Raw genomic sequence first — 13273 nt, forward strand, 5'->3', positions numbered from 1 at the left:
AGGGAACGGCTAAAAAAATAAGAAAAGGGGGGGAAAATTGCTGCTCAGCTCCATGCACACACGTACACGGACACTGAGCAGGGGAGAAAGCAATAGCGTGAAGCCTCTCCTCGGTCACACAGCAGCTCAGAGCAAAAAATATCAGGCAGGGCAGGACTCGGTGGGGAGAGGCAGCGGGAGGAGAGGGGCTGCAGCATCTCTCATCTCTCCTTTCTCTGTCTCAGAGCTTCCCTTCACTTCAGGACTCTCGACACGGTGAAGCGCTGAGAGCCGTGAGTCATGCATCGATCCGGAGCCCCGCGGCAGGGCGAGAGCCCAGGGGAGGGCAGGGGCTGTGATCGGGGACCCCCGGCTCCTGCCTGGGGGGTGAGTCCGTAAGCGGCCGTGCCTCGGTGGGGCCCAGGGGGGCTGTGCCGAGCAGCTCCTGTAGCCCCCAGGCTCAGCCCGCGGGGGACTCGGAAGATTTTTGGCCAGCAGGATCTCCAGATGTTTGTTTGTCGCTGAAAGGCAGCTGTGATGGATGTGTTGGGGGAAGATGCTCCCAGATGTGCATTCAGCCGGGAGGTTTGGAAGGAGGAGGGTGGGGGGAGGCAAACTGGAAAAGGTTTCCTATCCAAGAGATACTGCAAAATCCTGTAACGATGCCTCCAGACATGAGAGCATCCTTAGTGCACGCTGCGGGAGATGGGAATGAGCGGGGTTCAGCCCAGAGATGAAAGGTGCTGGGGTTTGAGCAGGGTCTGGGGTAACTCCCCTCCATATTGTCTGGGTGCATAGCAATATTTTTGCCTGCTTTTGTTTAGATCCAGAAGAAAAAAAACAGTTTCTCTGTACAGCACCCAGCATTACGGTAGGTGAGGGTCCCAGGGGCCATGGTAACACCCGGGAGGTGACTTTCCCAGCTTGGATGAGGTGGGAGCAGAGGGTCGAAGCACAGACAGAGCCTGTCACAGCAACTCTCAGCCACTCATGGAGTTACCTTAAGGACAAACCCAAAGATTATCTGGGACAAAATGAGCCCAGTTGTTTCCATGAAAGCAGACCCTTCAGGTGCTTCACCCCCACTGATGGACCCGAGTCTCCTCAGGGACACCAGCTGGCATGGCCATGAGCTACCCTGTCCTCTCCTGACACTTTTCACCCTGAGATGAGGCAGTTTCAGCTTTTGCTGCCTCCAAAGCCACATTTGGCCCTGGCAGCCAAAGGCAAGCCCAGCTGTGGCATCCTCCAGCATAGAGCATCCTATGGGAGCATCTTTCAAGCTGAGCTACTCGTCCCAGCACGGCCATATGGCAGCGCAACGCTATTCTCTCCATTTTACACAAGGGAAACTGAGGCAAAGAGAGGAGAAGGACTTAAGAGCAGTCACTCATAAAGCTTGCAGCATAGCCATGGGTTGAATTTACCAGTACCAGGTTGTGTACCAGTGTACCAGGTTGCTGCCCTAAAGCTGAACCCTCCTTCCATAGCTAGAAGGCTCCAGGACTGTGCCGAGACCACAGCCATCCTCATGGACAGTTGGGGTGCAGAGGGAGCAGGAGCTGTCACCAGAGGCTGGTTTCCTCTTTGTACAAATCCACATCAGCCCTGAAATGCAAAAAATGGTCCCTCCTGCTGCATCTCTGCTCGTGACTGAAAGCCAGGCTCTCAATGCGAGCCCATTTGTGGCTAAACAGAGCTGTGCCCCTCCTTTATTAAGCAGAAATTCAGCCAAGGTGAGGCATTATAAACCTCCTGCATCTTGTCATGCCCTTTCCAGGAGGGCTGGAGAAGACAGTGCTGAGCAGACCCAAACAGAATTAAAGCAGCTGAGGACAGAGTGGCCACAGCACCCTTGTTCCTGGGCTCCAGACCTCGCTGCCTGTCTACCCTTGTGCTCACCATCTCCCCACGGCTGGGGACAAGACCATCCCCGCCAAAAAAATTTCCTGGCAGGAATAGGCTCCCTTTCCCCGCTATGACCAACCCATCTGCAAATCTCCCTCCTCTCCCCCCATCTGCATTATTTGGCCTGGTGCGTTAATGCTTTCATTTGTTCACCATGCACGCTGCCTTTACAATCCTGTTTTCTGTAATTCATACCATATACCATCTGCTGCCTTTGATTATTTAACTATGCAGTGTGCTTTGGCTGCAGTCTGGAGGAAAAAGCGCTGTGCCCAGCACTGCTGCCTGGCACCGGCGCTGGCTCACCAGGCTCCGCTCCGCTGCTCATGGGGTTGGGGACAAACCAGGGGGACAAATGTTCTCCGGTGAGTGCCTGTGGCTCAGGTTGAGCCCAAGAGCTGGCATCGGCCCGGGTGTCCTGAGAGCTGAGGAAAGCAGCTCTGGTCGTGCCTGGGGCTGCACTATGGGATGACACCAGCAAGGGTGGGGTAGATGGGTGGCGAGGGATGGTAAGGGGTGTTGGCACCTCTCGCCACCCATGTAAACGGCCTCTCTGCAGGTGGATGTGCATGGTAAGGACAAAGCAGTCTGGCCAGACCCATAAATGCCCCCAGGATGGCAGAGCCCAGCTAAGGAAACCTGCAGTCCCTTTCCTTGGGGACACCCAGGGAATGGCAGTGCATCCCTGGGGGGTAAAGTAGATGCTTTGGGAGCTTGTAGCCCAAACTCAGCTCTTGAATATTCCTCGCAGACCTCACCGCCTCAAATCTCCTTCAGAAAGAAGGACAGAGGAGCCAGGCAGGGCTAGAAGACATGTCCCTCAGGAAAATCCCGGTTTTTCCCCCTTAGAGGGATGTGGTGGTGGTGGGCAGCAGGACCAGGGTGGCCGAGGGACACCGGGAGCAGAGCTGGACCCCTCTCTCTTTTGCACAGCCTGTGCCTGCCCTCTTGTGTCTCAAGCCCATGCTGCACTGCTCAGGGTGAGGGATCCCAGCCCTGAAACACGTGGGAAACGGGTTTATTCGGGGAGGGAGAAGAGATGGAGAGGGGTCCCCCACCTCTGTGAGCCCCTCTGCTTCCACAGCCCCACCTGAGCCCTCCCAGAAGCATGTCCCCGGCAAAAAGTTTGCACTGGGAAAGCCAGGACTGGCCTTTCAGGCAGAGCAATGGGTGGTTTTGAAAATAAAAAGTGATTCTTTGGCCCCCTGTGTGGCTCAGCACATGGTCCCCGCTGCCCCCAGAGCCCTCTCCCTAGCACTGGAGATTGCTGCGTTTTCAGCCAATTTGTTGGGTTTATGTTTCTCTCTGGGCTTGATTAGGAAAAGAAAAAAGAAGAAAAGAAAAAGCAATGATGGTTGCAGTCCGGGAGAGTGCTTCATCTTTCCTGGCCCAGCTGCAGATCATTTGTGTGGTTGCATTGAGCACCAGGAAAATGTCCCCATCGGTGTCCCACTGTGTTTTCAGTTTCACAGGACGCTGCTTTTGCCGCATCTCCGTGGGCTTTGCAAAAAAAGGACAACAGGCATTTGGAGGGGAAGCCAGGGAGCACTTGGCCCATGATGATGACACCTGGAAAAAGAAGGACTTTGCTCAAGATGATCATGGTCCTACAAGTCTCCCTCCATTTCTCAGCCTTTCCCCAACCTTTTTGGACCCTGTTGTCACCTAACTGCTTCTTGCCAGTATCTTCAATCTGTTGGGGAGCCAGCGCTCCACTTAGCAGAGAGAGCTCGTCTACTTAAATGAGCTTTTCCAAATGGGAACATAATGTTGAATGCTGATGTTTCCCCTGAAATTAAAACCCATCCCTTCCAAAGTAGCTTTGGTTCCATTAAATGGCTTTTTGATACATATAGAAAATTGAAATTTTGATTGGATTTCAATGTATTTAATATTATGCTTGGATTTATAATGGGGTATAAAATGAAAGCAATTAAAGCAATTAAAAAGAAAAAAAAATCTCCTTGAAAGAAAACCAAAAATATTCAGATGGCTGCGTATTGGGAAACACCTTCTAAAGGAAGGTGTTGGAAGACAATGAAATGCTCCATTTTGATACCCCTGTGCCCTAAAGAAAAGTGCTGATAAAAACATCGTATTGACAGGAGTTGAATCAACATTTTCCAGTGGAAGAACTATTTTGGGGGGAAGATTTCTCCACCAGCTGTGTCTGGCATCCCCCAGCAGCAGAGAGGATGTTCTCGATGCCTTCCTCCTCCTCCTCCTCCTCTGCCTGCAGAAAAATTATAGCACATTAATAGCTCAGTGGTGGCAGACCCGAGCCTCCAGCCTCCAAATCTGGCTGGTGATGGGGGGAGAGGCTTCCCTGGGGCATAGAGATTATTCTCAGCCCAAATCAGCCCAGAGTCTGCAGACCGAGTTACATCTACAGATTTTATTACAGAAAGGGAATATTGGATTTGCAGTAGTGTTTTTCAGCAATCGGAGCCTATCCAGCTCACTCTGACATTCCCGGCTTCTTTGCAATAACTTAGATTTATCAGCCCTTTCTCTGGGGCCGTGTTTATCAGCCGGGGTTCGAAGATGTTCGCATTAGCGGTGACTCGCGTGGTACCTGCTCGGCGTGCAAAGCAAGCTGGCGGGATTGCAGGGCCCTCATGTGCCGTTGCTTCGCTGCATGACCCTGAGCAAGCCACAGTGTTTTTTCATTCTATGCAAAATTAAAGTAATGGTGCTTCTGCCCTGTGTCGTGGGCTTAGAGAATTGGGGATGAAGAATGCAATAGAAGAATGACATTTTTCTTTGGCGCCTCCCCATTTAAATAGCCCTTGAAATCATACTTGTTCTCCGTTAAGCTTTACACAATTTTATTTTGACTTATATGCGTTAGTTCTGCCTGATACTTTTGTTCCTCAGAAAGTCTATGAAAGCACTTTGAATTACTCATGAATAATTCAAGTTTAGGGCCCATTCCAGGCCCTTGTTTCTGGATAATGCCAGGCATTTGTTCTTGTCGGCACATGGAACAGGCCAGGAAAATTCACCGAAACATACATTTTCTCATTCTTTTGCCCAAAGATGTCTTCATCAACTTTTCTTTCTTTTTAACTTCTCCTTCAGTGCCAGTGCAGCTCCCAGCTGAAATTCTCCAAAGAAGGCCGTTTTCATGGGATTACGATTCTCGGAATAATTAAGAGAAAGAATTCCACAAATTAAGAAGTCATCCTTCCATTGCTATGGCAACCCTGATTGTCCTTCCTCAAGTGGCTGAACTGAGAAAACAAGAAAAAAACAATCTAAAAGATAATTGCTATCCTGCTGCCAAAGGAGCAAAACTGGGAGGTGAGATGGGACAGACGGTCCTCGGTGCTCCCCAGGGGGGACCTCTCTGTGCCATTTCCATTTGATCTCAGGTAGAAGGCATTTCTTTTAGCTCTCACAAGCAAGGTAAAACCCTGGTGGCAAGGATCCGCTTCAGGAGGAGCGGAGTTGCCCTCTGGGCTCCCCAGGTTGGGTTGACCCAGCTGCCGAGGGAGTGGAGGCACCCAGTGCGTGGGGACATCGTCACGTTTGGGGTGTCCTGATGAGGAGGTCCCCATGCTGATGGAGCATTTGCTTAGGGAAGTGCTGTCGATAGGAAACTCAAAACCTCTTTGGCACAACGAACAGTTCAGGCAAAGAGGGATTTACCCCACTGACATGCTCCTGCCAGAAGAGAAGAGAAGATGCTGCTACCCTCGTGGGAAAGCTTATCCTTAGGAGATTTCCAGTCTGAAAGTGGGATAGTTTGAGTAGAGAGATGGACTCAGCTCTGCTCCTGGCACACCACAGTCCCAAGCAGCTTTCAAGCCCAACACTAACCCCCGGCCCGAAGTGCCACGAGGACCCAGCAGGATTTCCCAGCCCTGATTGACTTTGCAAAGCCAGCAGGTAGAAAACTTTTGTTTGCATTTGTATCAAGAGCAAATCCCAGCTTGAATTAATTAGAGTGCAATAATGAGGCTGCCCGGGGCTGTCGTCACAGAGGTGTGATCCTCACCGCTCCGTCACGGGGACTGCGCTCCCATCCGCTTCCCGTCCCCAGTGCCGGCTCGCCCCGGGCTGTGGCACTGGCAATGCCGGTGGTGCGGCGGTGCTCAGTCCCAACCGATGCACAAACGGGATCTGAGACAATGTTATGGCACGAGTTCTGCTCGTGTCTTTCCAGATGTCTCTGGAGCTTGGATTAAGTTAGCTGGAGATGCACTGGAGGACAAGTGTGAACCTGAGACCACACCAGCTCTGGGGTGTTTATTTTAAGCCTGTTTCAACTACATTTGACTAAAATTGTTTACTTCCATTTCTATCAATCAGCAGAGATCTCCTCCATGGGGTTTTGGGAGACTGCAGCTGATATGAAGTGACTTGACTTAAAGAAGCCCCATAAAGCCTCCTAGAAACACAATATTTTGTGGGGACAGATTGATACGCCAAGGCTGTGTCCTGTGACATCGTTAGACCTTTCATGATGGAAATCAGGGCCGTGGATAAGGAAGGGGTGAAGTTTGCTGTAGGCCAGCTAAGGCACAGGGTGTCTGGAAACACGTCATTTAATTTGTTTGTGCTCCCCGGTGTGCTGAATCCTTTCCCCTCCTTGGGGACATTGGATGGGTTAGTTAATGCTTACTCAACGGCCTGAGAAGCAGCAGGGACAGGAACTCGACCAGATTATGGTATTTACTCTTCGGTCAGATCATATCCACTCCAGAGAGAAGCTGTTCCTGCACTGATAGAACAAGCCTCATTTTAAATCCTTGCCCTTTCTGAGGAGGAAGTATACATGAAATTTCTGTATTCCTTTGGGATGTAATTTAAGTTTGTGCAAAGCGACACAGTAATAACTGCACAGAGTTTTTCCTTTGCAGAACTGAGCAGCACAGGCTTTGTTGCTGTGCGGAGCTGCCCAGGCTAAACAGAGCCCTTCAAATTGTCTAAGATGTGACAGAAGAGGGTTTTACCATGAGCCATTTGCTCCTGGGGAGAGACATCACAGGTTCCCTGAGATGGTATCTGAGATGTTGGGTGAGAAGAAAGGCCCAGAAAAGCTAAAGGAGAGTTTTGCCTGCTTTCAGCGGGGAAAAAAATGCAGACTGGGCTCAGCAGATTTTTTTCCCAAGCTCACCTCTGTCTTTTCAAATATTGTGTGTCCAAATATACAAAAAAAACCCCAACCCTTTACAAATTAAACCCAAAGGAGAAGGACCCAAGACCCGAATTGAAATGCTCTGTTCCATCTGCAGCTGACCCTTCCAACTTGATATTCAGGCTTCCCAAAGAAGCAAAACCCAACTCTCTTTAATAACTCTCAGTTATTAAAAACTCTACTTGTGCAACCTGGGCTTCGTGACCCAGCAGTAAAAGGCTTTGAGAGTTTACTCTTACCTGACCAGATAGCAACGCTCACCCTGGCCGTGATGAGCCCATCGCTGGCATTACATATTGACTGTGTGCTGTGTTGATCATTCTCACGTGCTCCTAGAGACAGGATCCTCCCTCCCTGCTTCCCCAGATCCCAGGACCTGCAGGCACAACCCCCTGCCAAGCCCAGGAGGAAGCAGGGCTGAAGAAGCCGATCTCCTGCCAGCGTCTGAAGCTCCTGCCCTCCTCTCCCTTTTCTTGGTTTGCAAAAGGAAAGGCAGAGCCATAGGTGCATGCATGCATGAAGACATTCCCTGCAAGCACATCCTTGCTCATTCCCATCTGCAAATGCATCGCCAGTTCTCTACCCTAGTGTCGTTGGTGGTCTCCTGTCTATAGGAGGATAGAAAGTTCATTCCAGAAGATGAAGGAGGGACCATTTTTCCCTGGTTTAATGGCATCAGAGTGGGAAAAATAAAACCTGCTGAGCACTCTCTGTCTGTGGGTGTGAGCTTTGCTGGCCTGGCTGGTGAAGCAGGCTGCTACCAGGTTTGTAGAGACATGAGTGACTCACCGCTCTCACTTGGCAGAGCATTTAAGAAGAATTATCTGATCAGTGGAAAAGCATTTTCAGGTCAGCCAGAGCTATTTGTAGTGAAGCTGGTGAGTGATATCTGGGCAAAAAAAGGCTGCCAGAAGAATCAAATGAAAAAACATAAGCCTTGTGTAACGACAACAAAAAAACCAAACAAAAACAAAATATTGAGGTTTTTTTAAAGAATGAAAATTAGATCAGCCTAAGCATAATAGAAGATGATTAATATCCCCTTTCCCCCGCCACCTTCGCTGCGGTCCTTCCAGCCATGTCTCAGCAAGAGCAACATTTCTGGGCTGGGGTTTTATGGACAGAGAAAACCCACTTGAATGTGGGTTTCTGTAGTACAAATAACCACACCTAGGAAGTCTATCACTTGATTTACAGCTGAAGGAGACCTGGGCAGCACAGCAAGGCAAAGGCACAGCCCAGTTACCTGTCCGCTGTCTTCTCTCTGCTGGTCTGAATTACAGCAGAGCTGCCCCATAGGAGGAGGGTCTCTGAGTCTTTTTCCTACAAAGTGGTGGCTTGTAACATTGCAAACTGCAAACTGGCAGGTTCAGGAAAACCCAGGTGTTTATTAGCATTAGTGAGAGTGCTTGCATCCTCCATCAGAGACAAAAGCGTCCAATTCCCCACTTTCACTTGCGAAGGTAACAGAGATGGCTCTGTAGGCAACCTGATTTAGAGTTTTAATAACAGCAAGCGAGGAACAGTCCCATCTTTGCTTTCTCAGTTATTCATGTTTTAATACAGCAACAAATCAACTTTTAATGGAAGAACAAAGCAAGCGCTGCTCATTTCACTGCCGTGGCTCTGCGTCTGGCCATGATTTTGGCCAGGCGGGATGTGATGAGAGGTTTGCTGCTAGCCTAAAATGAGCCGGGACTCAGATCCCATAAGGTGGTCAGGGTGGTGAGGAAGCAGCTCTCCAGGGCAGATGGGAAACCTCAGAAGCAAATCCCCAACCAGCTAAAAATTGGCCATCGCTCATCTTCACTTGGAAGCCAGACATGATAGCAGTTATCGCCAGAGCAGCAGCTCATGCTTTTAAGAATGGAAGAGCATTTCAAGGCTCTTGTCTCTAACAAAGTGGCCAGGAAAGCCCTCACTTACCCAGTGCTTAGGGAAGGTCAGCATGAGCAGAGCAGAGCCCAGCAAGTGGGCAGGATCCCCACGGCAGCCGCTGTAGCTGACCTGGAGGGAGCAGCAGAGAACTGCTGAAGAACGTCCTGAAAGCATCTTCCTGTGATGGCACCAGTCCAACCCTTCAGAAACCCACCCTTGCAATTATCATTTCTGCTGTGGCACCAAGAGGGAAGCCCCATCCCCAGGAGCCCGGCCGGGGAAGGAGCTGTAAATACAAGACAGACAAGTTTGCAAGCAGCAAAAGCCCTTAAACAGAAAACTGTGATTTGGTTGAGGGAACCTTGCCAAAAACTGCTTTGGTTTCCTCCTCTTGAGGAAATTGCTGATAACTGCAGGATAAATGCAGGGCTGACACCCATTAATCAAAACCAGGACACAGCAATGCAACCCATCCTGTTCCAGAGCTCGAAGTGTCACAGTCACTCACATTTACTCATCATTACATACTCACCGTTTACAGCACTCAGGGACTGCCCGATATGGGGACGGCCCCAGGCGGTGGGGGAAGTCATCTTCAGCATGTCGTAATTGTTGGCTGACTTTCCACAGGAGGGCTGCTCCGTGGTGGTGTAACTCGGGTATTTAGGAAGCTGAAGCATTTCTATGTTCCATCCTCTGCCAAAGTTTTACAAAACCAGTTTAGTTTGAGCAGTGCGATCTGCTGTCTGGGTGAATCTGTCCGAACGGCACATTTCTGTTTACCTTGTTTCAAACCAGTTTAAGAGGAATTGACACAAAACCACTTGAAAGCGAAGTCTTTGAAAACCCCCTGATGATGATTCACATCCCCTCTGTTAAGTAATTGTCTTCCTGCAGAGACCAGGTGTAAAAATCCCTGGTAGGGATTTCACTGGGGTTCCTGAGGCACAAAACCTTTGGGCGGTCATGTCGTTTTGTCACTCATTCATTCAAGGATTGCTTTTTATTTGACAAATATCAAAATCAGAAATCAATGAAGATGAGTACACAGAGTGTATGTCTTTGCCAGGCAGCAGGGGATGCTCTCGGTATTCATCAGTCAGCACACCCTGTTGCCTCTACGCGCTTGTTCATGGTACAGTGAGACCAAATTTAAAGTGCATAGTAATTGCAGAATAACTCTGTGTGTGAGTACATTTACCCCAAAATATAAATGCCTTGCTCTGGGGAAGGTTAGTTTGGTTTCAAAGGTTAAACCAGAATAAGACTCTTCCCTGCAGTTCAAGAGGATCCAAACCAGGTTATTCCAAGACCATTTATTTTTCAGAAAGACGTATTTGGGGCTGTTTGGTAAGAAAGTCAATGCCAGCAAAATGATACAAGTCTTTGGTCTCTGATCAACACACCACCTTTTAGCAAACAGGGCTTGAATCGTCTGCTGAACAGGAGGTTAAAAAAGAGAAGTCAAGTCCTTTCCGAGAGCCCCATAGCTTTTTACGGACTTGCTGAGTTCCGCTCAAAAGAAAACGGGTAGAAAGACTTTGGAAAAGTCAAGACTCTTTGTCTTGACACTTACAAAATGAAATATCTTGATTTCTCATTGCAGTGCTTTCATCTCAAAGACTGCCCCAATGCAATCTTGGGAAAACCAGACAAAAACAGAATTTGAAGGCCTTTTAAAGTAAATGGAAACATTTATTTTTCGTTGAATGCAACTTTGTTTCACTTACCATTACTCCTATTTTTAAGGTGGGTAATAGTTTTACTCATAATTTTTTTAGTTCACCTTTTAGGACAAAATTATGCATTTCAACCAAAAGCAAATCAAAACAATAATTCCTGAGCCCAGATCATAAATAAATGAATATTTTAGTGTTTTCATATGATTATTTTCCAGTGCATGGTCAGAAGGAGGAAACATTACTTTAGTTTCATTTGCAGGCAAAGGGTTGAAGTCAATTAATTCAGTCCCTGCGAGAGATTTGAAGTCTCCCAAACCTTTCGTGATCACTCCCCTCTCGTGCGAGTTCTTCCCAAGTTTTGAGAATAGATAGCTTCTAATTAAATCTGGCAGAAACCAATATATTTTCACTGACGCCATGGAAAGACAATGCATTTTTCATGAAATCAGCTCTGCCTGGAATAATGTCATTTTATTTCCACTGCTTGCAACTTCTGCTTGACGGTGAGCAAATGGCGGGGATGGAGGGCTGCCGCAGGTGGCTAAGGACCAACGCTGCAAACAGGCTTGAGCCTTCTGCTCCTCAGTTCACTCCCCCAAAGCATGTCAGCCCATCAGTACCCCACGCTCAGGTTGTGACCATGAGTGGGCTGCCATGGGATGGGGAGAAACAGGGCACAAGCCACAGCTTTAGATCATGCTTTACCAGGCAGTTCTCCCCAAACTCCAGAGTTGGGGGCCTCTCTGTCTTCTTATATGGGAAAATCAGCTTCCATTTGAAACCAGTGTTGGAGGAGTATCTCAGGGCAAACAAAAATATAAACCTACTTAATCTGTAGGTGAGTAACAGTCACATTGCTCCCTCTTTACTTAATTTTGGGGGAAAAGCCAGCACACTGGGAGGAAAAGCAGTCCTCCAGCTTGGTCTGTAGCCCTTGCAGGTATTAGATCTGAAGGTCCTTAGTTAAAGTCATGGTGTGATCCACTCAAACGCTGAGACACTTCTCAGGAAAGGAAAAGCCGGCCTGGCTCTAATGAACCTCTCCATTTGCACCTTCCAGTTTCACTTTCTACAACTGATCCAGCTACGGGGCTCAGCAGCAGCAGGAGTCAGTGGTGGCTCAGCAGCAGAGACCTCCTGCACCACCATGCCGGTGTTGCATCCTCTTGTAGCCGTTCATATGAAAAATTAGCCAGATTGTAGAAATATGGAGATCTTTTAAAAGTAAACAGGTAGTAAATAGGGTACCAAGCATCAAAGGAGAGGGCTTGTCCAGGTAGCAGGTTCTGACTCAGTGCACCTCTCACCAGCTGTCTTGAGAAATGTCCACACCCCTGACTTGCTTGGTGTGCGGTTCACACACAAGCCTCCCAAGAAGTGATGATTTTCCCTTTCCCTCGCCCTTGCTTATGGCTATCCTGCCTGCCTAGGTTGTGCAGACAGGGACTGGGTCAACTTCAAAATCCAGAAAACATCCCTCCTTTGAGAGCAGCCAGGGTGATCACCCTGCAAATTCCCTTTTAGAGACAATGAATCCAGCAGCGAGTGTTCCCATCAGCATGGCTGGAGGAATCATGCCCACTTTGAGAACTGATTGCAATGGCTAAGAAGAATAAACAGCTCCGTGTGGTGGCTAATTTATTAAGCACCAATTATTCCACCAGCTCCAACGATCGATGGCAGCTGCAGAATAAAATCCAAGGAGAAATCATGAAGTTCCAGTGCGCTGCACTAGATGGTGGTGCATGCAAAGAAAAAATCACGGAGTGGCTCTCTCCGGGATGCTCAGCATATCTGTGCGCCTCCAGGTCACTGCCCCAAATTTAGGGTGAGATATGCAAGAAAAGCACATTCCCCCAGTGTGCAAGCAGGGGACAGGATTTGGCCCTTTCTGCTCTGGTGCTTCTATAGACAAATTTGCCAGCATCATTCAGAAAGCAAACAGCACTGTGCATCTAAGGAGAAGGCAAAAGAAACCTTCTAAGAAAAAATCTTCACCCTGCAAAGTAATGAACAACCAAGAAATAATCATCCCTAGCTGAAAGTGTGCACCTTTCAGCAGTAAACCTTTTAGGTCTTCACAAAGCGCAACAGTAGCAAGAGCTTCGTTGTACAAATGAGGAAGGAAAATATAGCGGGGGGCGGGGGGCAGATACTTTTCCCAAATTACCTCTCTGGCAATGAAATTATGATCTCCTGTGTCCCAGGAGACATAGACGATGACAAAGCTGCAGATGGAAAAATTCAGCTGGCTTTAGTTAGTGGCACTCTCTGGGTTGTGCTGGTGTTTTCTCCAAATGCAATTACAGGAGACCCAAGTACATCTATCCATCCTCTGCTGAAGACGCAGGGGTATCGGTGCTGTCACACAGGCCAGCAGGAACCCTGCGAACTGCTGTCACCGGCCGTGATTCACAAAGGAAGAGAGCGGCTGGACTCCAGCAGCACAGGCTGAGTTTTTGGAGATGGGAGTTAACGAAAGGAGAAATTTTCTTGTAAACTGCGAGCTTCTTCGCTCTGGAGTCACTGTCCAACAGCAAATATTGCTGCCTCTCAGCCTAAACCCACCGACTGAGGGCTGTGCTATGGGGTGGGGGAAGAAACAGGAGTTATTGCAGTAATACCCAGTTCCCAAGGAATATCCTCTCCTATGTCAACATTAATAATTCACCTCGAGAACAAT

The sequence above is a fragment of the Fulmarus glacialis genome, unplaced genomic scaffold (genome assembly GCF_000690835.1).
Source record: "Fulmarus glacialis isolate BGI_N327 unplaced genomic scaffold, ASM69083v1 scaffold893, whole genome shotgun sequence".
Classification (NCBI taxonomy): domain Eukaryota; kingdom Metazoa; phylum Chordata; class Aves; order Procellariiformes; family Procellariidae; genus Fulmarus; species Fulmarus glacialis.